Raw genomic sequence first — 23,135 nt, forward strand, 5'->3', positions numbered from 1 at the left:
TCTTTCATTTCGTTGTCTGACCCATCTTGAAGCAACGCAATACTCGTAATGACACACAATACATGCACTGCGACGTTAACAGGTGATACGATTGCCGTGTACAGCCGATACTGCCCCCCGCCCCCTCACGGTAGAAACATGGCCTTTTTCCCCTAGAACTACATTACAAACAAACGAGTGAAGATTCAAATGGCTGTGAGTACTATGGGACTTAACATCGGAGGTCATCAGTCCCCTAGAACTTAGAACTACTTAAACCTAAGGACATCACACACACCCATGCCCGAGGCAGGATTCGAACCTGCGACCGTAGCGGTCGCGCGGTTCCGGACTGAAGCGCCTAGACCCGCTCGGGCACACTGGCCGGCCATACAAACGAGTGTACTGATATCTAACGTATTTCTGGATCACACCGTTCAACATCAAACTTTCGGAAATACGCATCATTTATTTCTAACGCTGTAGTTCTTCCGCTCTGCAAACAAACTCTGTCGTTGGACACATGAGCAAATTTTCAATCATCTGTGTTTTTCCGCATTCGCACTGGTCATTTTGAGAATATCACCACTTAACCATGTTTGCCTAGCATCTTCCGATGCCTGTTCTTAAATTATTCAGTTCCTCCGTGTACTATACTGCAGTGGCTGCTGTTTCTGTGTGATTTCCTCTTTGGAATGCAGGTTTGTATCTTGAAGAATCTAACCGAAGAGATAAGCGGCGTGTCTCAGATCGGCCTTCTAGCGGAACTGTCTGTTGTACAAAGCTCTTCCTTGGATTAAAGACGAGGTGTAACGGTTTTTTGGTAATACATTGAGTGCCGTGAGTTGGTTTGTTGTTTTTACCACTCTGTTTCACTGGCTATTTTGCGTCTGATATTTGGAGGTGCTATATCCGCAAATGAGTAAGTTTCGTAGACGATTGCAAGCCTGAGACACTCGGTGATTACCCTGCAGCTTCATTTAAACGACATCTCCTTTTCTGGAGTGGCAAGATACCTCCCACGATTGTGCCGCATTCTCCCCGACCGTTGCGAATGATCGAATAACCCCAGCTGCGCTCTCAACGTAGATGTAGTTAGTTTACATATAATATTGTTCCTTGTACATACTTTTGCTTTTAGCCCAGTGCAGTTTTTGTAACTGTATGGTCTACGCTGACTCCCAATCATTTTGGATTGGTGCAGTGGTGTAGTCTAAACCTTCTCCATTCTATCCCCAATTCTTTTCTTATTTCTCCCTTACTCAGCTGGAATGCACATACCTGCGTTTCTTCTGGATTAGTTCGCAGATGATTTTCGTTCCATAAGGTATCCAAAGCTTCTGTCTGCTTTCTTTTCAATTTCTTCAAGACTTCTTTCTTTAGCAGCAATGGCTATGTCGTCTGCATATACGAATCGCTTTATTTCCAGCTGGTGTGGCTGGTCATGTGTAAACATCTTGAACTGAACAGGGGAAATCCATATTTTGGTTTTCCATTTGCATTTCCTCCCTTGGAGCGTTACGCAGAAGCTTCAATTCTGTAGCATGCCTCTTAACACGCCACTCAGTCGAATGTCACTTGTTATTTAACAAACTTCCGTGATAAGTCGTTCGGTATCATACACTGCAGAAAGATATGCACAGACCACAGCAGTAATTAGTTTCTTTTGGAAACCAACTTCATTGTGTTGAATCAGATTTAGTATGTCGTCAACATCTTACATATATTGACGATTGGCACTGAGACAAATACTTTTTTGTGCTACAATTTGTGGCTGAGCTACGAGAAATTGGTAGATGCTCGTTGGGAATTACGAGGAAATACAGGAAAACAATTACACTGATCACAGAACAGCCTGAGGTGGAAGAATGAATGACGACTATAATGAAGATGAAACGATAGCGGCTGGAACATGGAGCAAAGAAAATCGATAGTCCAAGGACTAAGGATGTCGATTGATGAATTCGAAGACATGGGGAAAGATCGAGACGACTGTCTAATGGACGGTGTGAAGTTGGTGACGTCGGGAAATGTGCTGGGGCAGCATGGAAAAGGTTAGAGACACTTATCAAGCAATACTCAATCTCTTATCAGCAGAACATTTCCAGATTAGTTAAAATATGCTGAAGTTAGGTCTCTTTACAAGAAGGGGGATAAAAAGATACCATCAAACTATCGACCAATTTCTCTTTTGCCGGCTTTCTCAAAAATATTTGAAAATGTTGTGTTCAAGCGTCTCCTTAAGCACCTGACGGCAAATAACATATTGTCCAAGTCACAGTTTGGGTTTCTTAAGGGTTCTGAAGTAGAGAAAGCTATTTACACATACAGTGAGAATGTACTTAATTCATTAGATAATAAATTAGAGGCTACTGACATTTTCTGTGACGTGTCAAAAGTCTTTCACTGTGTGAACCAAAGCATTCTCTTCAGTAAATTAGAATATTATGGTGTCACCGGCAAAGTTGCGAAACAGTTTGAGTGTTATCTATCTAACAGGAAACAAAGAAAGGGTGTCGTTACTAAATACCTGTGCGGTAAGCAGTTTGTCTTCATCTCACTGGGAATTAAGTACATGTGGTGTTCCTCAAGTTTCCATCTTGTGTCCATTGCTTTTCCTGATGTACATTAATGACCTCTCATCTGTTACATTGCCAGATGCTAAGTTTGTTTTGTTTGTAGATGATACAAAATTGCAATAAGTAGCAGGTCAAGTAAAGATTTAGAAATAGCTGCCAATCAAATTTTCGCTGGCATTAATGTGGTTTAAAGCTAATTCACTGTCTTCAAACTTTGAGAAGACGCACTATATGCAGTTAAGAACTTGTAAGAGACTTCCTTCCAGCATGGTAATAACAAATAAAGACATGCAGATCGAACAGGTTGACAGTGTTAAATTTCTGGGTTTAATACTCGATAATAAATTCAGTTGCGAACTGCATACCACAGAATAGCTTAAGCGCCTAAACAAGTCTGTACATGCAGTAAGAATGATGTCACATGTAGTAGATATAAATAAAAAAAATTGCATACTTTGCTTACTTTCATTCTATTATGTCATATGGGATCATATTCTGGGACAGCTCATCAAACCGAGCAAAAGTTTTTAGGGTGCAGAAGCGTGTGACTAGAATCATTTTGGTGTAAATTCAAGAACATCATGTAGACATCTGTTCAAGGAACTTTGTATTCTAAGCACTGCTTCTCAGTATATTTATTCCTTAATGAAATTTGTTGCAAGTAATACATCTCTATTTCTAAAAAATGACTCAATACATAGTATCAATACTAGGTATAAAAACAGTCTACGTAACGACCTAAAATCACCTACCTTGGTCCAAAAAGGGGTCCAATATTCAGGAACAAACATTTTCGATAAATTGACAGCAACCATTATAAACTTGGTTTCAGATAAAGCGCAGTTTAAACAGAGCTTGAAAGACATTTTGATAGGCAGCTTCTTCTACTCTATAGATGAATATCTTAACAGAGACTGTTAAGCCAGCTTAAGTAAAAATGTGTGTTAGATTTCAGTTTTGACAACACTGGTCACAACAGTCAACATTAGATTTTTTGTGTATGATAAATTTATTAATATTGCATAGCAATGTTTCGTTCTGACATCATGTCAATTCTGTGAATATTAGCTGTTCCAGTTTACCTCACTGTATTCACCTATTTCTACAAATGACCAGGGTAGTAAGTATTATATTCAAATGTTTTATGTTTTTATGTTAAACTTTCTGACATGTTCCACAGCAACGAGAATCATCTCATTTTTTGGGTCTGTGGAACACAAACCTAAATCTAATGTAATAGATGTCAACCGGTTGATACAGATGCCTTTTACTTTTGCGTTCTGTCTGATAACAGAAACATTTTGATTAGATGCTTCACGCAGATGTGCTTTCGGAGAGACGGATGTCTAGTATTTCCCAGTGTAGTCTGCGCATGCGCGGCAGCCCGCGCCAGTAGCCTACTTCTTCCGCGCGGCGCCAGCTGCAGCTTGTGGAGGGGGCGGCACGGGGCGTGGTGGGGGGAGCGCGGCGGCTGCCGAGCACGAGGAGCTCCTCGGTTAGCGGCAGGTGTCCATTCATCGCGCACGCGTCATGCGGTGAACAGCGTAGTCAAAGTGCCTACAGCACCCGCGGACCAGGGCAAGTCTACACGACGAAACGAGCCGAATCGACCGCCGATACGTGGTGACAGTGAAGTATCCGAACTGTGTGTACGTCACGGTTTACTAGGGTGTGACTGCTCTGTTTAGTTCTTTCTTTTTTTCTTCTTCTTCTTCTTTTCTTGGAGACTCATAGTGAAGTTGACCTAGGAAGAAGAAACGGCGCGAGGATTACGTCCAGAACCGGAAGCAGATTAGCGGTAAGTACGCTTACCACAGTTAATGTTGCCACTTTGGCGGAGCCACGAGTCAGAGGTGTCGTCCATGGATGATCGGGAGCTGTAGCAGACGCGGAGCCGCGGGGCAGAAATGCAGTCGGGAAGATACGGATGCGCGGAAAGTGGGTTTCACGGCCAACGGCTGCTGGGGGGCTTGCAGGCGGCCCGGCAGGAATGTATCGAGAATGCAGACATAGTCGTCTCCGTCACCTTGCTTGCTCGACACCTTTAAGCTCGTTTTAAGATGCTCTCTGCTTTGCTTGGATTCATTTTGTGCCGATACATTTACAAGTACTAGTGCATCCGACGGCAAACATCGGCTTATATGTAAAAGCGTTTTCATGAACATTTCTTAGCTGTTATTTTGACGTCAGTTAACCAAGTTCCTTGATAGCGACTTCGAAACGAATCTGCTTGATATTTCGGCAAAATGTTGTACTGCGCGCAGTGTAGCAATCCTATAGATGGGAGGTGAGTAGAGGACCGGAAATAGGGATGAGATAGTTAAGTGGGTAGAGCTGAGTATCGCAATATTTGGGAAATGAAGGAAGAAGCTCTTATCCAGTAATGAAGGGGAAACTGTGTGAGGAATATGTCTCTTCCAAGACCTTGTTTGAAATAACAGGAGGTATAGCGTACTGCAGATATTACCATGAAGTTTACCACCCGATTCTGCTAAACAGTCTCCTCATATGCACAGAATTAAGATTGTCGTTGTTTGTTTACAAGCATTCATTCAGAGAAAAATGCGCATACGCCGCGGCCAACTTGTATCTGTGCTCGAAGGATAAGTGTCATACCGATTATTTGTCGCAAAGGAAAAATAAAAATTATGTGAACACAAGAATGTTTCTATCCACGGCCTTGCATCTACAAATGCAGTTTCACAGATAATAATCTGGATTTTTTGCAACTGCAGTAAGTCATTATTCAGACCATTTTTGGACTCTGGTTGAAGGCTACCAGCATTTCCTTGTCTGGGTTCCATATAAAAATTTGTTGCTGTGCCCTTACGTCCGCAGACGGTTCTGTAGCTCTTTGAAAGTGCAGTACTTCTTTATCTCGAAATTAGGACTTAATAAGGGTTTCAAAAAAATACTTGATGCCTGAAATAGTGATAATAATAACAATCTAACAACAGAAATTTCATTCTTCCTGGAACAGTTTTGTAACGTCCTATTATACAACTGAATTCTTCTTAGAAGGTACAAGTAAATACTTCAGCAGCTCTCACGTGGAATGCTTATCTATGTGATGACTGAACTGACGATCGAGAATTTTCAAGATCCGCCTCTATATGACCCTTAAGAGACAAAGGTTACGGGAAGATAGACATTTTAAGATGTTATAAGACGATTTCGTGTACTTACCACCGCTTCATCTCGTAAGGATGCAAACAAAACTGTCTACACGTCCGCAACGTAATAACATTTTAAGAAGGCTGAAAGTAACTGCCATTGGTGCGAGAAAGGTATCTACAGATGTTCAGGAAGATGCTCTTACTATAAAGCAAGGACGTTAGATTGATGATACGCCTTGAGAATCGCTTGATATATATTGAACTATCTAACCATTGTACAAGTTGTATCACAAATACCATCGTCCATTCTGCATGTATTTTTTAAATGTCAGTATACATTTAGAAGCACAGGTTCTTCTTTAGGGCATCAGCACACTAGTCAGAGAACATCAGTGGAACATCAGCGTGATGCAAACGTGAATACGTGAATTTGGTGCTTCTTCGCCGCGTAAGATATTCCACTCCACAGTCCTCTTCATGTTATTTCATTTGTATACACCACATGCTGTTATTTTAAATGAACACGGTCCTTAAAATAGTACGATGTTTCAGTGCAATAGAAGGAAGCCGTTATTTAACTCTCATGTATCGCACTGTCCCTTGTTGTGAAGAAAAGACACTATAACTACCCGAAGACGTAGTTATCTTTACCAGGAATTATCCAAAGTTATAATCAAGAGAACGAAAACCTTGAGTGGCTAAAAATTGGCTGCCGTCCTGTCAGGACCACGGACAGTTTTGCAAAAAAAGGTGTAAGGTGGGAGTTTTATGATGAATCAATTCGATTCCCTCACAGCTTCGCCCTTCCGGGTGCCGATGTGCGGCTGCGAGGGCGAGAACCCGTCCACGGACAAGCCCGTTGCGAGACGAACCTCGGCAAAGCCTGCTGAGCGGATACAATTGCTAATTGGTACTCTCACTGGAGGAACCTTTCCCGCGGAAGCCTGCGGACATCCAGGAAGCGGCAGCCGGCTTCCTCAGATAGCACATCTCGCGTCTGCAGAATGCACCCGCGGGCACCTGGGTGGAGGGAGGAGCTATCTCCAAAGCAGCTTCCACAAAACTTACAAATTCTGTGCCGCGTGCGCTTCGCTAGCATTGCTTGTGCGTACTACAACAATGATGTGTCGGTAAACCTTTGTATCGTCTTATTCGCGACCTCCTTTTTTTCAGTCTTGAAAGATAGCAGCAGAGATTAGATCTCCAATAAGATGATAATTTTGCTGAAGAAGTCCACCTTTCATAATTTTCTTGTAGGCCGCAGCTCTTCGTTCGAACTCTCGTAAACTGCAGAAACGTTTTAACGTAGCTTAATCACATCGTATTATAGCTATTTCCAACCAATACTACTCAGGAACGATTTCAATAATCGTTAACGCGGCATCAAACTTAATCCAATGAGCAAGCTTATTTCCTTAGCTATCGTTCTCTAATTTTCCTTGCACTATATTATTACTGTGACATGGCAGGAATGTCTATTTCCGTTTCTACATCTCCGCAACACATTAATCAAGTAAAACACACAGGTAAAGGATGTATCAACACAGTACGAAATACATTCTTAATGAAGGCATCGGTTAACAAGAATACACGCATCGACCCATCGTCGCACTGAATCACTGATGCGCTAGGCGAGTTTGCATCTGGTGAGTGCGGAGGCCAAGGAATTGCTGCCCCTCCACCTACACTTTTGTCACGGAGGCTTCCGGACATTAACCCTGAAATAAGGAGGAGCACCATTGTGCAAGAGGTACATGTTTTGTCGCATTTGTGAAGACATACATTCTAGCAGAACAGGTAGAGTATTCCCTAAAAAAGCATTGTCAGTTTCTCCGTTAAAGCTGGTTGGAAGAACGTGAGGCCCTATAAAGTCACCTCCAGTCTTGGCCCAGACATTGACAGAAAATCTTTATTGATGACGTGACTGCTCTATTTTGTGAGGATTCTCGATAGCCCACCCGTGTTCATCATCATCATCATCATTTAAGACTGATTATGCCTTTCAGCGTTCAGTCTGGAGCATAGCCCCCCTTATACAGTTCCTCCATGATCCCCTATTCAGTGCTAACATTGGTGCCTCTTCTGATGTTAAACCTATTACTTCAAAATCATTCTTAACCGAATCCAGGTACCTTCTCCTCGGTCTGCCCCGACTCCTCCTACCCTCTACTGCTGAATCCATGAGTCCCTTGGGTAACCTTGCTTCTCCCATGCGTGTAACATGACCCCACCATCTAAGCCTGTTCGCCCTGACTGCTACATCTATAGAGTTCATTCCCAGTTTTTCTTTGATTTCCTCATTGTGGACACCCTCCTGCCGTTGTTCCCATCTACTAGTACCTGCAATCATTCTAGCTACTTTCATATCCGTAACCTCAACCTTGTTGATAAGGTAACCTGAATCCACCCAGCTTTCGCTCCCATACAACAAAGTTGGTCGAAAGATTGAACGGTACACAGATAACTTAGTCTTGGTACTGACTTCCTTTTTGCAGAAGAGAGTAGATCGTAGCTGAGCGCTCACTGCTTTACCTTTGCTACACCTCGCCTCCAGTTCTTTCGCTATGTTGCCATCCTGTGAGAATATGCATCCTAAGTACTTGAAACCGTCCACCTGTTCTAACTTTGTTCCTCCTATTTGGCACTCAATCCGTTTATATTTCTTTCCCACTGACATTACTTTCGTTTTGGAGATGCTAATCTTCATACCATAGTCCTTACATTTCTGATCTAGCTCTGAAATATTGCTTTGCAAACTTTCAATCGAATCTGCCATCACAACTAAGTCATCCGCATATGCAAGACTGCTTATTTTGTGTTCACATATCTTAATCTCACCCAGCCAGTCTATTGTTTTCAACATATGATCCATAAATAATATGAACAAGAGTGGAGACAGGTTGCAGCCTTATCTTACCCCTGAAACTACTCTGAACCATGAACTCAATTTACCGTCAACTCTAACTGCTGCCTGACTATCCATGTAAAGACCTTTAATTGCTTGCAAAAGTTTGCCTCCTATTCCATAATCTTGTAGAACAGACAATAACTTCCTCCTAGGAACCCGGTCATATGCCTTTTCTAGATCTATAAAGCATAAATACAATTCCCTGTTCCACTCATAACACTTCTCCATTATTTGCCGTAAGCTAAAGATCTGGTCCTGACAACCTCTGAGAGGCCTAAACCCACACTGATTTTCATCCAATTGGTCCTCAACTAATACTCGCACTTTCCTTTCAACAATACCTGAGAAGATTTTACCCACAACACTGATTAAGGAGATACCTCTGTAGTTGTTACAATCTTTTCTGTTTCCATGTTTAAAGATTGGTGTGATTACTGCTTTTGTGCAGTCTGATGGAACCTGTCCCGACTCCCAGGCCATTTCAATTATCCTGTGTAGCCATTTAAGACCTGACATTCCACTGTATTTGATGAGTTCCGACTTAATTTCATCCACCCCAGCCGCTTTATTGCACTGCAATCTATTGACCATTTTTTCCACTTCCTCAAATGTGATCCTATTTCCATCATCATTCCTATCCCATTCTATCTCGAAATCTGAAACATTACTGATCGCATTTTCACCTACATTGAGCAACTCTTCAAAATATTCCCTCCATCTGCCCAAGGCAACCGCAGGATTCACCAGCAGCTTTCCTGACCTGTCCAAAATACTTGTCATTTCCTTCTTACCTCCCTTTCGAAGACTGCTAATTACACTCCAGAATTGTTTTCCAGCAGCTTGACCCATAGTCTCCAACCTGTTTCCAAAGTCTTCCCACGATTTCTTCTTGGATGCTGCAATTATCTGTTTGGCTTTGTTTCTTTCTTCAACATAACTTTCTCTGTCTACCTGGGTTCTGGTATGTAGCCATTTTTGATACGCCTTCTTTTTCCTTTTACAGGCTGCCTTGACTGTTTCATTCCACCAAGCTATTTGCTTCATCCTACTTTTACACACTACTGTTCCAAGACATTCTTTAGCCAATTCTAGTACTGTGTCCCTGTACCTTGTCCATTCCTTTTCCAATGACTGTAATTGACTACATTCAACTAACTGGTACCTTTCTGAGATCGCTGTTATGTACTTGTGCCTGATTTCCTTATCCTGAAGTTTCTCCACTCTTATCCTCCTACATATGGACCTGACCTCCTGCACTTTCGGCCTCACAATCCCAATTTCACTGCAGATTAAGTAATGATCAGTGTCATCAAAGAATCCCCTGAATACACGTGTGTCCCTCACAGCCTTCCTGAATTCCTGATCTGTTATTACGTAGTCAATGACAGATCTGGTTCCCCTGCCTTCCCAAGTGTACCGGTGAATGTTCTTATGTTTAAAAAAGGAGTTTGTGATTACTAAGCCCATACTGGCACAGAAATCCAAGAGTTGTTTCCCGTTCCTGTTGGCCTCCACATCCTCTCCAAATTTACCCATAACCTTTTCATACTCTTCTGTTCGATTTCCAATCTTGGCGTTAAAATCACCCATGAGCGGAACACTGTCCTTGTCCTTTACTCTAACAACTACATCACTGAGTGCCTCATAAAAACTATCCATCTTATCTTGATCTGTCCCTTCACAATGCGAATATACTGACACAATCCTAATTTTCTTGCTAGACACTGTCAAATCTATCCACATCAGTCGTTCGTTTACATACCTTATTGCAACTACGCTGGGTTCCATTTCTTTCCTAATGTAAAGCCCTACACCACGACTCAGAATATGTCCAAGATGCCCAGCCTTATTCCGAAGTAACTAGGACATGACTACAGGAACCCACACCATGAACCACCCGTGTTGATTGTAAAAATTCACAATCTAATCACGTTGCACTAGAGTGAAAGTTCACATATTGTTTAATAAACGATTTGCAGAAGTATACGCGTGCAGCCAAATCCGCTGCTGATACTGCTTCACAGATTGTACATGGTATGGATACAGCAGGTCCTCGTGAGGCAGTCACCAAACAATTGTTGTCCTCAACTGCAAGAAGAAGTTCAGTTGAGGTGCCCTCGTCTTTTTAGGCCTCCCACAGTCGCGAGTAGCAGGCTTAAACGATCCGTGCTCCCTATGATGGTACACTGAATATTTCATGTGAGAAAACGTATCACTTAACGCTGGTAGGTTCTGTTCCTGTGTGTTTCCCAGAATTACTGTAATTATAAATACAAGTAGAAAATGAGCTTTAACATGGAAATAAAGTGATGCTTGGCCCATGTCCCGGCAACATACACTCCTGGAAATGGAAAAAAGAACACATTGACACCGGTGTGTCAGACCCACCATACTTGCTCCGGACACTGCGAGAGGGCTGTACAAGCAATGATCACACGCACGGCACAGCGGACACACCAGGAACCGCGGTGTTGGCCGTCGAATGGCGCTAGCTGCGCAGCATTTGTGCACCGCCGCCGTCAGTGTCAGCCAGTTTGCCGTGGCATACGGAGCTCCATCGCAGTCTTTAACACTGTTAGCATGCCGCGACAGCGTGGACGTGAACCGTATGTGCAGTTGACGGACTTTGAGCGAGGGCGTATAGTGGGCATGCGGGAGGCCGGGTGGACGTACCGCCGAATTGCTCAACACGTGGGGCGTGAGGTCTCCACAGTACATCGATGTTGTCGCCAGTGGTCGGCGGAAGGTGCACGTGCCCGTCGACCTGGGACCGGACCGCAGCGACGCACGGATGCACGCCAAGACCGTAGGATCCTACTCAGTGCCGTAGGGGACCGCACCGCCACTTCCCAGCAAATTAGGGACACTGTTGCTCCTGGGGTATCGGCGAGGACCATTCGCAACCGTCTCCATGAAGCTGGGCTACGGTCCCGCACACCGTTAGGCTGTCTTCCGCTCACGCCCCAACATCGTGCAGCCCGCCTCCAGTGGTGTCGCGGCAGGCGTGAATGGAGGGACGAATGGAGACGTGTCGTCTTCAGCGATGAGAGTCGCTTCTGCCTTGGTGCCAATGATGGTCGTATGCGTGTTTGGCGCCGTGCAGGTGAGCGCCACAATCAGGACTGCATACGACCGAGGCACACAGGGCCAACACCCGGCATCATGGTGTGGGGAGCGATCTCCTACACTGGCCGTACACCACTGGTGATCGTCGAGGGGACACTGAATAGTGCACGGTACATCCAAACCGTCATCGAACCCATCGTTCTACCATTCCTAGACCGGCAAGGGAACTTGCTGTTCCAACAGGACAATGCACGTCCGCATGTATCCCGTGCCACCCAACGTGCTCTAGAATGTGTAAGTCAACTACCCTGGCCAGCAAGATCTCCGGATCTGTCCCCCATTGAGCATGTTTGGGACTGGATGAAGCGTCGTCTCACGCGGTCTGCACGTCCAGCACGAACGCTGGTCCAACTGAGGCGCCAGGTGGAAATGGCATGGCAAGCCGTTCCACAGGACTACATCCAGCATCTCTACGATCGTCTCCATGGGAGAATAGCAGCCTGCATTGCTACGAAAGGTGGATATACACCGTACTAGTGCCGACATTGTGCATGCTCTGTTGCCTGTGTCTATGTGCCTGTGGTTCTGTCAGTGTGATCATGTGATGTATCTGACCCCAGGAATGTGTCAATAAAGTTTCCCCTTCCTGGGACAATGAATTCACGGTGTTCTTATTTCAGTTTCCAGGTGTGTATATTCTTCCTCCATGTGTGAGGGATGTTTGCTGATAGTTTGGCCATACCTTTTTGCTACACCACGTGTACACATCGCAAGACATTGTACAATGCATGGAGGGGGCTGCTTCATGTCAATGTTGTCGATATTATTTCCTGTTTCTTTCACTTACTGAGTGCGGAGAAAAATAACTGCCTATATACATATCCTAATATCTCTCAAAAAAATGGTTTAGATGGCTCTGAGCACTATGGGAATTAATTTCTGAGGTCATCAGTCCCCTAGAACTTAGAACTACTTAAACCTAACTAACCTAAGGACATCACACACATCCATGCCCCAGGCAGGATTCAAACCTGCGACCGTAGTGGTCGCGCGGTTCCAGACTGTAGCGCCTAGAACCGCTCTGCCACTGAGGCCGGCAATCTCTCTCATCCTCACGATCTCTACACTAGGTACAGTGCTAGCATAATGGTTGGTTGGTTGGGTGGTTTGGGGAAGGAGACCATCGGTCTCATCGGATTAGGGAAGGATGGGGAAGGAAGTCGGCCGTGCCCTTTCAGAGGAACCATCCCGGCATTTGCCTGTAGTGATTTAGGGAAATCACGGAAAACCTAAATCAGGATGGCTGGACGCGGGATTGAACCGTCGTCCTCCCGAGCATAATGGTCCCACACTCTTCTTCTAACAGGGGTTCTCTGAATTTACCCAGCAGTGCACATTGTTTTTCTTTCAGAGATTCCCCGAGGATTCCTGTTAAACTTTCATATGGGCTAAACCGAACTGCTACGATCCTGGCAACGCATCTCTGAATTCATTCTATGCCTGCTGTCTTGTCTACTCGATGAGAACACCAATATTGGAACAACACTCTAGAATTGGTCACAGCAGCGGCTTGTATGTGTTTCTCTGTACATATCTATCGCATCTTCCCCGAACCCTTCCACCAAATTTAAGTCTTGCATTCCCTTTCCCTAAAACTTATTTTACAAGATCGCTCGATTCCGTATCACTTCTTATTACTAATACTAAATACATACATAATTTGGCGTGCTCAAAATGCTAATCTTGTAGTCAAGTACTATACGGTTTCTCCTCCTTGTTGGACGATTTATCTTACAACTATCTACACTTACATTTATCTACATTTGAAGAGAGTAGCAACGGAAATCTTGCTGAAATCTTTCTGCAGTCAGGATCGTCCAACGGCGATACTTTCTTGTACGGAACTGCACTGCCAGCGAACCATCACAGGCGTAACAGTAACTCCGAGCGTGAACCAAGGGAGTATTATAAGTCCGTTACTTCTCACAATACACATGAGGCTTTACGCGGGTGATGGCATGTATACAGAAAGATCGACGTTCTGTGCATGGATCCTCAATGTAAACGAATGGCGTATATGTAGGCAGAAAGACTCATTACTGTATGATCACATGATTGCAGAACAGTCACTGGAAGCAATTGTATCCATAAAACACGTACGTGCGCGCAGCGATTTAAAGCGGAACGACCACACAAAACTAATCACAGAAAATGCGGATGCCAGATTAAGATTCACTAGAAGAAGTCTCAGAAAATATAGTCAGTTAGCAAAGGAGGTAGCTTACATAACAGTTGTTCGACCAATGCATGAGTATTGCGATCGGTAACAAATAGGACTTCTAGAGGAAATAGGGAAGACCCCAAATAAGAGCATCGCGTTTCTTTACAGGTTCATTTAGTAAGCGCGAGCGCGTTACGGAGTCGCACAGCCAAAATTGCAGGGGGAGGCGTTGCGAGAAAGATGTTCTGCATCACGGAGCAGTTTACTGTTCAAGTTCCTAGCGTCTAAGTTGTTAGAAGAGTCCTCCCAGCTGCTGTAAATCTTTCGAAAAGATCACGAAGATAAAATTAGGGTGTTTCGAGCCAACATGGAAGGTTACCGGCAGTCGTTCTTCCCCCACTTAATTCGCGTGAGGAACTGAAAATGTGGAAGGCAGCACTATACAAAGTACCCTTCACCAAAAACCGAAAAATGGCATGAGGAGCATAGATGTAGGTGTCATACTTCTTCTGATTCTATCTGAGAAATCATTTATGTATACCGCAAACAATAGAGGTCCTTCTTCGCTTCCTTGGGGCACTCCTGATGCTACTTTCGTTTCTACACAACGTTCGCCGTCCAGTATAACGCACACGGCTGTATCAGGCAAATATTGCTCAAGCCAGTCACATACCAGCATAGATACTCGATAAGATGGTACCTTTGCTAGGAGTGGACAATGTAGTGTGGCGTCCAATGCCTTTTGGAGATCTAGAAAGACGGAATCTACATGTTTATCAGCATCTATTGTTTCATCCATGGAGACATTATTCACTGCAGGTCGGTAGCCTCTAAATACCTACGCTTCATTCGTTATTTATTATGAACATCAGGAGATTGAAGAGGCTTCGACTGACAGTTTTAAAATGACAGCGACTACCGCAAATGCAAACGCTTATTGGATATTACGCGAACGTTAGATTCCCTGGCGCGTACCTACGGTGAAAACCGCTCCGACTCCCAGCCGGGTGGTAGCGATGAAATCTCACGGCTTTCCTGCAGATGTAGTGTCAGTTATCTTCTGGCGTAGCTATATGTTTCGAATTTATCTAGAATTATTGAACTATAGACACAATATCGTCAGCAAATATTTCTGTCTCTCCTCTGTTTCCACGTAGTTAGTTACTAGAATAAGGGCAACCACTCACGCACACCGTTTCAATTTGGTAGCGTCAGTCTAACTGTTTCCGTTCATATTCGCTTCATTACTCTGCATTCTAGACGGCCATTTCTGCGTCTTTCCACTTCTAGTTTTATTTCTCCATTTTTCGAACCAAATGGAGATACATATAAACATTTACACTTCATGAAACCTGATAACGCTGTAATTTTTGACAATATGACTGCATCTTTGTATGGCTCACACATTTGGGATCCATATCAGTACGTTACGTACCATATGAAGAAAAGGACGGTGCCGTCTGTTCGTCCAGTGGGGGAGTGTCGTGCAATTGCTGACAAGAATCACCTGGGACACAATCCAAGAAAGGAGTTTCGCGAAAAGCTGCTTAGAAAACCCCAAGTGCGGGTTTTACAACAGAGAATTTAGTAATGTTTTTCAGCCTCTTGACTGTAGGTCGCGTAGGGACTGCAGAAAAGAAATCGTAAATAATTATTTGACCTACACAGGAATATAGAAAAATCTTCCTGTGCGCTACCAAGCAATAGAATGATAAGAAACACTGGTATATAGAACAGATGGTACAACGTTATTAACGTCTACTAGGCACTTTGTACATATTCGAACGGTATAAATTTGGGTTTCTTTTTAGGGGAAAGAAGGCCAGATACGTAACGAACAGAAAGAACAATACAATACTGCCAAATACTTATTTTACTATTCAGTGATTTTCTTATTACTACACAGCAATAGCGGCGTAAATTTCTGTTTTTTACGAGTTTACGTTTGTGTGAATATTGATGTTTCGAAGATTTCCAGGCGTTAATGTCCATTAATAGTTTACGATTTGAGTAGAGGAGGTTCGTGAATTTGAGTATTGAAATAAAGAGAATGTGTGTATTGTACAACGCGTCACCGAGACAGTTCATTTCGAAAAGAGTTAATAACTTTACCGGCAATTGTCCGCTTACTTTTCGAGACCTCGCTCACATGGCTTACGATCTATTTTCAGTTACACCCATGAGCTAGTCTGCTACATCGTGTCCTCATGCGAGTACTCTCACTTTCTCTTCAGATCCACAGTTATTCTTCTCTCGCAGCTAATGTGAAAGTGATATCGTGCTACCAGTACAGTAGCGGTTCTTTTCATCAACATTTATCTCTTCGTTTCCTTTATTTCCATCTTTTTCTGAAGACTCATTTCACCTGCCATTCATTTTGATGCGTCCCAGTTAGAGCTTTCACACCTTTTGTATGGGATCAGGAATTACTGTCAGAACGCACCACCAACGCAAGCAAAGGGCACAACGACAGTACATATGATAAGTAGAAAATGTTTACGTAATAATTCTTGCAACCCTCGAGCGACCTCACATTTCGATGAACTAAGATATCGGCATTTCTTTTCGAAGGGTAACTTGCCACAGCATGCTTTTTACTCTGTGTTGTTCTAAAGTACTCGTCTAGCGTCGTGACGTCCTGAGCTGTCGTTAGTGTGGACTCACAGAGCGAGTTTTCTCTGTTTATTATTTATTTCGCCTCTACGTTCGCTGAAATGCTATTCTCACTTTTGTTCTCACTTTTGTTCATCCAGCATGACGTATACAGTTAGGAACTTCCTTCACTTTGTCTAGGCTTGAAATCGCCTACCCACGTACTTGCATCTGTACTCATACCGAAGGACACTGTACAGGAAGCGTTCGAGTGAATTTTTATTGTGTTTTCTTCCAGTTTCACTGACGGATGAGACTTCAAAAGGTTTTATTTTTTCTCCTACGAGCGACTTATTTAATTTTATGTAATTTCCAGGACCATTTGCGGGATATTCGTTGGACACAGCAGATTCTAATTACGTTTCTATCTAAAAACCGTCAGTTCAGATATTTTCCGCAGTTACTTCGTCTTAAAAATCAGTGTCTTTGTTTGAGTGTGCGATAGAGAAGACTGTTCTATCTTTGGTATTACGTCTCATTCAAGCATCATACTTTCCACGCACTACATCAAAGACATCCAGTCTAGTGCTTTATGATCTGTCTTTTTTATAGGCAACATTTAGTTCTAAAAGTGATTTGTGCGCTCATCGTGATATCAACATATCTTTAATCTATAACTGTCTGTAGCTACGTTTTTTTGAGATCATAAACTATCAAAATGTTTCTATTCGAAGACCACACTAACCCTGCCTGCATGTCGGTGCTCATATACCCGCATCGGCGTCGTGTTGGATTGCATGTACGCTGCAGCAAAGCCCGCAAACGCAGACTTTTTGATCTCTTCTTGTACTATGGTTTTACTTTCAATGAGTTACACAGTTTCAGACTGGAAGACAGCAAAACGCTTCGCTGTTGCGTTGTTGTATTCGTCTCGGAGAATGCCGTTACGATTACGTCTTCGTTCAATGACACAAGGCCTGGTGTTCACTGGAGGAGAAGTACATATCAGTGACAACAGTCAGAATCATTAAAGCGACGTGTCGCTAGTACGAATGGAGATTTACGTCACTAAAAAAAAAAAAAAAAAAAAAAAAAAGAGAGAGAGAGAGAGAGAAAAAGAAAAGGCCAATATAAAAAAACATAGTAGCTATAGAGGACTCTATATGTCATGTCGAAACTCTTCTCCAGTGAAGTCTTAGGAGTACAATTTAAATGCATTGACTGACAATCGCATCGCGAGGCACATTTACAAGAAGTAAAATGGCGTGAGAAATGAATGTTATACGTAGGAGGCTGATATTAGCTACCCTCTAGCTGAACAAGAGTTGACTATCTCTTCTCCACAAAAATAACCTGCACGAAACAATTCAAACAGCGGCAATACCTCCACATGTATTACACTTCTGCTGCCACGTGTGAACATTTCAGAAACGAATAATATATGTTGGTCAGTAATTACTGAAAACTACGTTGCTTGTTTATTTTCTCAATTTACCTTTCTCCTCGTCTGGGCTAACCGAATCAGTTTCCTTAGTATCTTCCGCGTATTGGAGTCTGTTCGAAGCGATGACGCCAAATTGAGCGTTGAAGAATTCTCAACAGCACACACGACCAGATTTTGCACTATCGTCGCGGAAGATCTAGTCGTGTATCGCTTTTTTATGTATAAACAGCAATTTCGTAAACATGTGATGCAATGACAAAATAAGTTTGTTTTACCTAGGCTAAATATGTTTCCAAGTCGATATGATTTACCTACGATTTTTTTTAGATTCGACTAACTGAAATCGGAAACCTCCGTAATAAGCAAAAGAAGTGTGAAGTTCTACTGGGATGTATTTCCGTCGCGCATATTCGCTACCTGGTAGCAGATCATCGACTTGCCTCTCTTACACACATAAAGAAAACGGCTCCAATTCCCGTTTCCAACCAAAGTTTTCTGGAGGTTTTCCTTGATTGTAGTACCACGCGGGGTAGCCGGTAGCCGCGTCTTGTCACCTTCCGCGCGGCTTCCCCCATAGGAGGTTCGAGTGCTCTCTCAGGGATAGGTGTGTGTGTCGTCCTTGGTGTATGTTAGTTTAAGTTATGTTAAGTAGTGTGTAAGCTAAGGGACCGATGAGCTCAGCAATATTGTCCCGTAAGACCTTACCACAAATCTCCAAATTTTTTCCTTGATTGTGGCTCAAATGCTGGAACGGCAAACCAAGTAACGAATAACCGCAGTTGGGACCCCGTTTAGAAGCTCGTGTGATATTTGGCTGAAAAAAAGTTGATTCCACAGTGGGCCGAATCTATCACAGACCTTTCTACCCTTCTTCGGGGTAGGCCCAGTATATGAAACGCTGAAAAAAATATATCTCTGAAGTGTAAATTCTCTTGATTAATTACTTTGATCCAATCATATTGAGTGTCAATGATCAGGCGAGGTCATTGTAACAGTTCGGAGCTACTTCCGTAAATTTCGATACACAATAGCAGAGAGAATTAATGGAAAACTTCAGTCGCTCACAGCGGAAAACGAAACAAAAAAAAGTCGATTAGGTCTTTCAATATATCTTCTGATCTTTGTACCATAATCACACGAAAAGTCGTGTGAACGTTGAAGAAACACATGACTGACGGTCGAATGCAACTGGGCGCCTGCAAAATCGAAACGCTCGCCACTACAAGAATTCATTGTTGCGACTGATACCTCGTACCTTATCGGGCACCCATGACATATGTGTGACTTTGGAGGGTTTGCATTCTTGTCAGAACAGCTATAATTTCTTAAATTAATGGGAAAAGGCAGAAAAGGAAAGTTATTTCTTGGAACCATTTGCTATGTCGAACAGTACTTGAAATTTAAATCATTGTACAACTAGTGAACTTTGTCGGAGCATTTTCAGACGCTTTTCGACCTCTTTTGTAGAAATAAAAGTAATAAGCAATAAGGCACTTCTAGTTTACAATAAACTTCCATCGTACTAGTGTGGTAGCGTCAGACCGTCTAGCAGACATAAAACTAAGCTACGGGCAACTAGCACTTTATCGCAACAACATCCAACTTGAAATTGGCCGTATATACCTAAGTTGCTAAATCCGGTTTTCTGGATGGTTTTTATAGATCAACAATCTTGAACATAGTCAATTAACACCTTCGTAGACGAGTCGTAAATGAAAGCAAACCAAAATTCGTATTTTATTTTGTGTGTGTAATGGAACTTCGTACAATTGTAAACTGCCTTTAGTTCGAACCCGCATCACAATCTATGATTTCATAAAATGGGCAGCTGAGTTCTGTACTCGAAGGCACACTGACTGAGTACCAATTATCCTGTATGTTGAGCAGTGTATATAATGAAAACTAGACCCGCAACACATGGTATTCTGCCATTCTGAAGATACATTTTAGAAGAGATTTGTGTCATTTTGGGCCATTCATTAGCGCGCAGAAGGTACATTCGGATTGGCAAATGAGTTTTATTATGTGCGCTGCGAAAGATTCGTGCGCTCGCTACCGAGATAAAAACCGTTACAAGATGTTAAAAAAGCGTAACAAGCGACGACCGTTGCCGAGTGGCGAGATAACTGCCCACTGGAGTTTATTACAGCTAACGGTGGGTACTGCTGAGGCGGCAATGACTCTCAACTAAAGCCAGCCAGCACAGAGAGATGGGCACTCCCCCTACTAACGCTGCTGCAGCCACGTACCTTCGCAACTCGTGAACGGGGAACCAGGTAAAATGAGGATCACGATCTGTTGTCCACACCACTTGCTTTGTGATTCGACGATGATACTGCAGAAAGGAACACTTGTACACTGTTCATCCATGTATACACATATACTCCGTAAGCCATGGTCGACAATAGATCGTACCTGTATTCTCGATCTTCTGTTCTATTCCATTCCTGCGTCTTTTATTGTTGTCTTCAGTCCCAAGACTGGTTTGATGTGGCTCTCCATGCTACTCTATCCTGTGCAACCCTCTTTATCTTCGAATAATTACTACAATCTACATTCATTTGAATCTGCTGTCTGTATTCATCTCTTGGTCTCCCTCTACGATATTTACCTCTCCATCCTCCTCCTCCCCCCCCCCCACCCCTACTTCCCTCCAATACTAAATAGACGATGTCAAAACGAATCAGAATGTGGCCTGCCAACTGATCCCTTCTTCTGGTCAGGTTATGTCACAAATTTCTTTCTCCCTCAATTCTATTGAGTACCTCTTCATTAGCTACGTGATCTACCCACCTAATCTTCAGCTTTCTGCAGCACCATATTCCAAAAGCTTCTGTTCTCTTCTTTTCTAAACTGTTCATCGTCGACGTTTCACTTCCATTCTTGGCTACCATCCACAAAAACACTTTCTGAAAAGTTTTTCTAACAATAAAATCTATATTCAATGTTAGCAAATTAGTCTCTCATCCGCAGAAAGCCCTTTCTTACCATAGACAGTTGAAGATGGCTAACAACTTAAACCGAAACTAGTAATCAATAAAAATAATAAACTGCAGTCTTCACACATAAAGATTTTTTTTCTGAAACCAGTAACTGTAAACAATTACTGATGGCGCATCTCCAACTTGACCATAGCAAGAAACAATTTTAACTTAATTTGTATCAAGTGTAACTAAAGAGTGCAAAACATCGCCACAGTTTTAAACTCAATCGGACCGTCCAGGATATCAGTCTTAGATAGAAGGCAGGAAGAGTGGGTAAAGAGATTAGCATTGCCTTTTCACAGAAGTAACATGTGTGCTAGTTGACTGAACAAAGTAATGTCTTCTGGCTACGGTCCACACTATTACGCTAATCGATCAAGCAGCATGTTGTGTTGTTTATACCTGCCACAAAAGCCGACTCGGTGTGTATGTTTATTGCTTTCCTGGTGGCGCAAGTGGAGCTAGCTAGGCGGGTCGTTCCCCCTACTCGTCTATTGCGTCACAATCCCTGCTGTGTGCGCTAAATGCAAGGTAGGTCGGCGAACCCAACACCGACTCGCCATTCATTGGCGCAAGTGGTCGCTCTGTGACCGTGTGTGCGTTTGCGTAGACACTTGCGACGCAGTAAGGAGTAGGGGAAAGTTTCGACGCAATTGATTATTTGGGAATCCAGATTAAACAGCTGTTTAAATGGCTCTGAGCACTATGGGACTTAACATCTGAGGTCATCAGTCCCCTAGAACTTAGAACTACTTAAACCTAACTAACCTAAGGACATCACACACATCCATGCCCGAGGCATGATTCGAACCTGCGACCTTAGTGGTCGCGCGGTTCCAGACTGAAGTGCCTAGAACCGCTCTGTCACTCCGGCCGGCCAAACAGCTGTTTAATACGAGCGCCGTATAACTAAGGTAAGTCCACCCTCCTCATCAAACTCTCGTCCTCACACAGTAACTCTTTACAGAGAAGTCTGTGATGTTACTTACACAACTGGTAATGTTCTTATCCTTGTGGTACCTTTGCACTTGAATTTCTGAAGATGCAAATAATTCCGAAATGCGTCATGCATTTTTTTCATTCGGTGTACTTCTGCAGTATTCGCCGGTTATCGTTTTATTCCTGATCAATAAAATCATTTTTTCATCTGCTGTATGATTTAAAATGCGACCTAGTCAGCTTAACTACAAATCTACGCATATTTATGTAATAACTTATATCGAAAGGCTGGTTTGTGTAAGACTGGAGGGAATAATGGCCACATGTACTATACGTCACCTACCAATTAGTACTGAATTTTGTCATCAGAAGTTTATATACGTGCAACAGAATGAGTGAGTTTACATACTGCCATTCGCGTTTCGAATCCCATTGCAGCGAAGAATACTTGAGGGCAAGAAGCATAACAGAATTGATAAAAATACCTCGACCACCACTGAAGGACCGCGCTTTTACGTTAAAATGCACTTATTTTTCGACGTAATCTATTTTTAAACCAATGCACTTCGTCCCGTGTTTTTCCAGTGCGTACATTCTATAATTCGCAGTGAGACTCTAGGGAAGTCTGCAAAAATCCACCAGCGAATGGCCAACCTCTTCACTGGACTGTAAACGATTATCAGTCACAATTCCCTGTAGACGTACGATCAGGTCAACTCAGACCTGCCAGATCTCATGTATACGGTTGATGTTCAAATCGTTTGGATTTGTATATTATAATTTTTCCGCTGCTCTGATGAAAAATGATTTTAAGTTATTTTGTCTTGGTAAAAGACATTTTATTTTTCAACCCTGCCGATTTGAGGCGTATTTTTTCATTCGGTGTACTTTTGCAGTATTCGCCGGTTATTGTTTTATTCCTTGTAGCTTAACCGATAAAAATAATCCCTTTTGTATCCTAGGAAACACTTTACACTATCTTTCCGACAGAGTAAATCACCTTCACCTTTAGTGGTGGAAGGGAACTTGTTTGGATTTCCATTGCGCTCCCGATGTGAAGCAAATACACAGTAATAAATGGACACACAATATCTGTTATAGTCTTTTTACAAAGGTTCAAACAGTACCGAGACGCTCATTTTCTCACATTCTCGTAACCAGCGTTCGCTACACGCCCACGCAATCACACACAGCAGTGACACAGTTAACGTTCCATGTATAACGAACTACACTCTTTTTCATGATTTTATGTTTGTGGCGTCAGCTATCTGATAAAGCTTTAGTTGTCTATCGGTGGAAACTGTATT

The 23,135-nt window shown here is 42.9% G+C and overlaps 1 protein-coding gene across 1 annotated transcript in view; it reads left to right on the forward strand.

Annotated features, from left to right (window-relative positions):
* The first annotated feature begins 4,076 nt into the window (after positions 1–4,076).
* Positions 4,077–23,135, forward strand: part of LOC126419043 (atrophin-1-like) — a 396,149-nt gene continuing 377,090 nt past the window's right edge. Inside the window, exon 1 of the mRNA XM_050086112.1 lies at positions 4,077–4,356. The gene's annotated coding sequence lies outside the window, so the exon portion shown is untranslated. The remainder of the gene's footprint in view (positions 4,357–23,135) is intronic.

This window comes from Schistocerca serialis, chromosome 9 (assembly GCF_023864345.2).
Source record: "Schistocerca serialis cubense isolate TAMUIC-IGC-003099 chromosome 9, iqSchSeri2.2, whole genome shotgun sequence".
Taxonomy (NCBI): Eukaryota; Metazoa; Arthropoda; class Insecta; order Orthoptera; family Acrididae; genus Schistocerca; species Schistocerca serialis.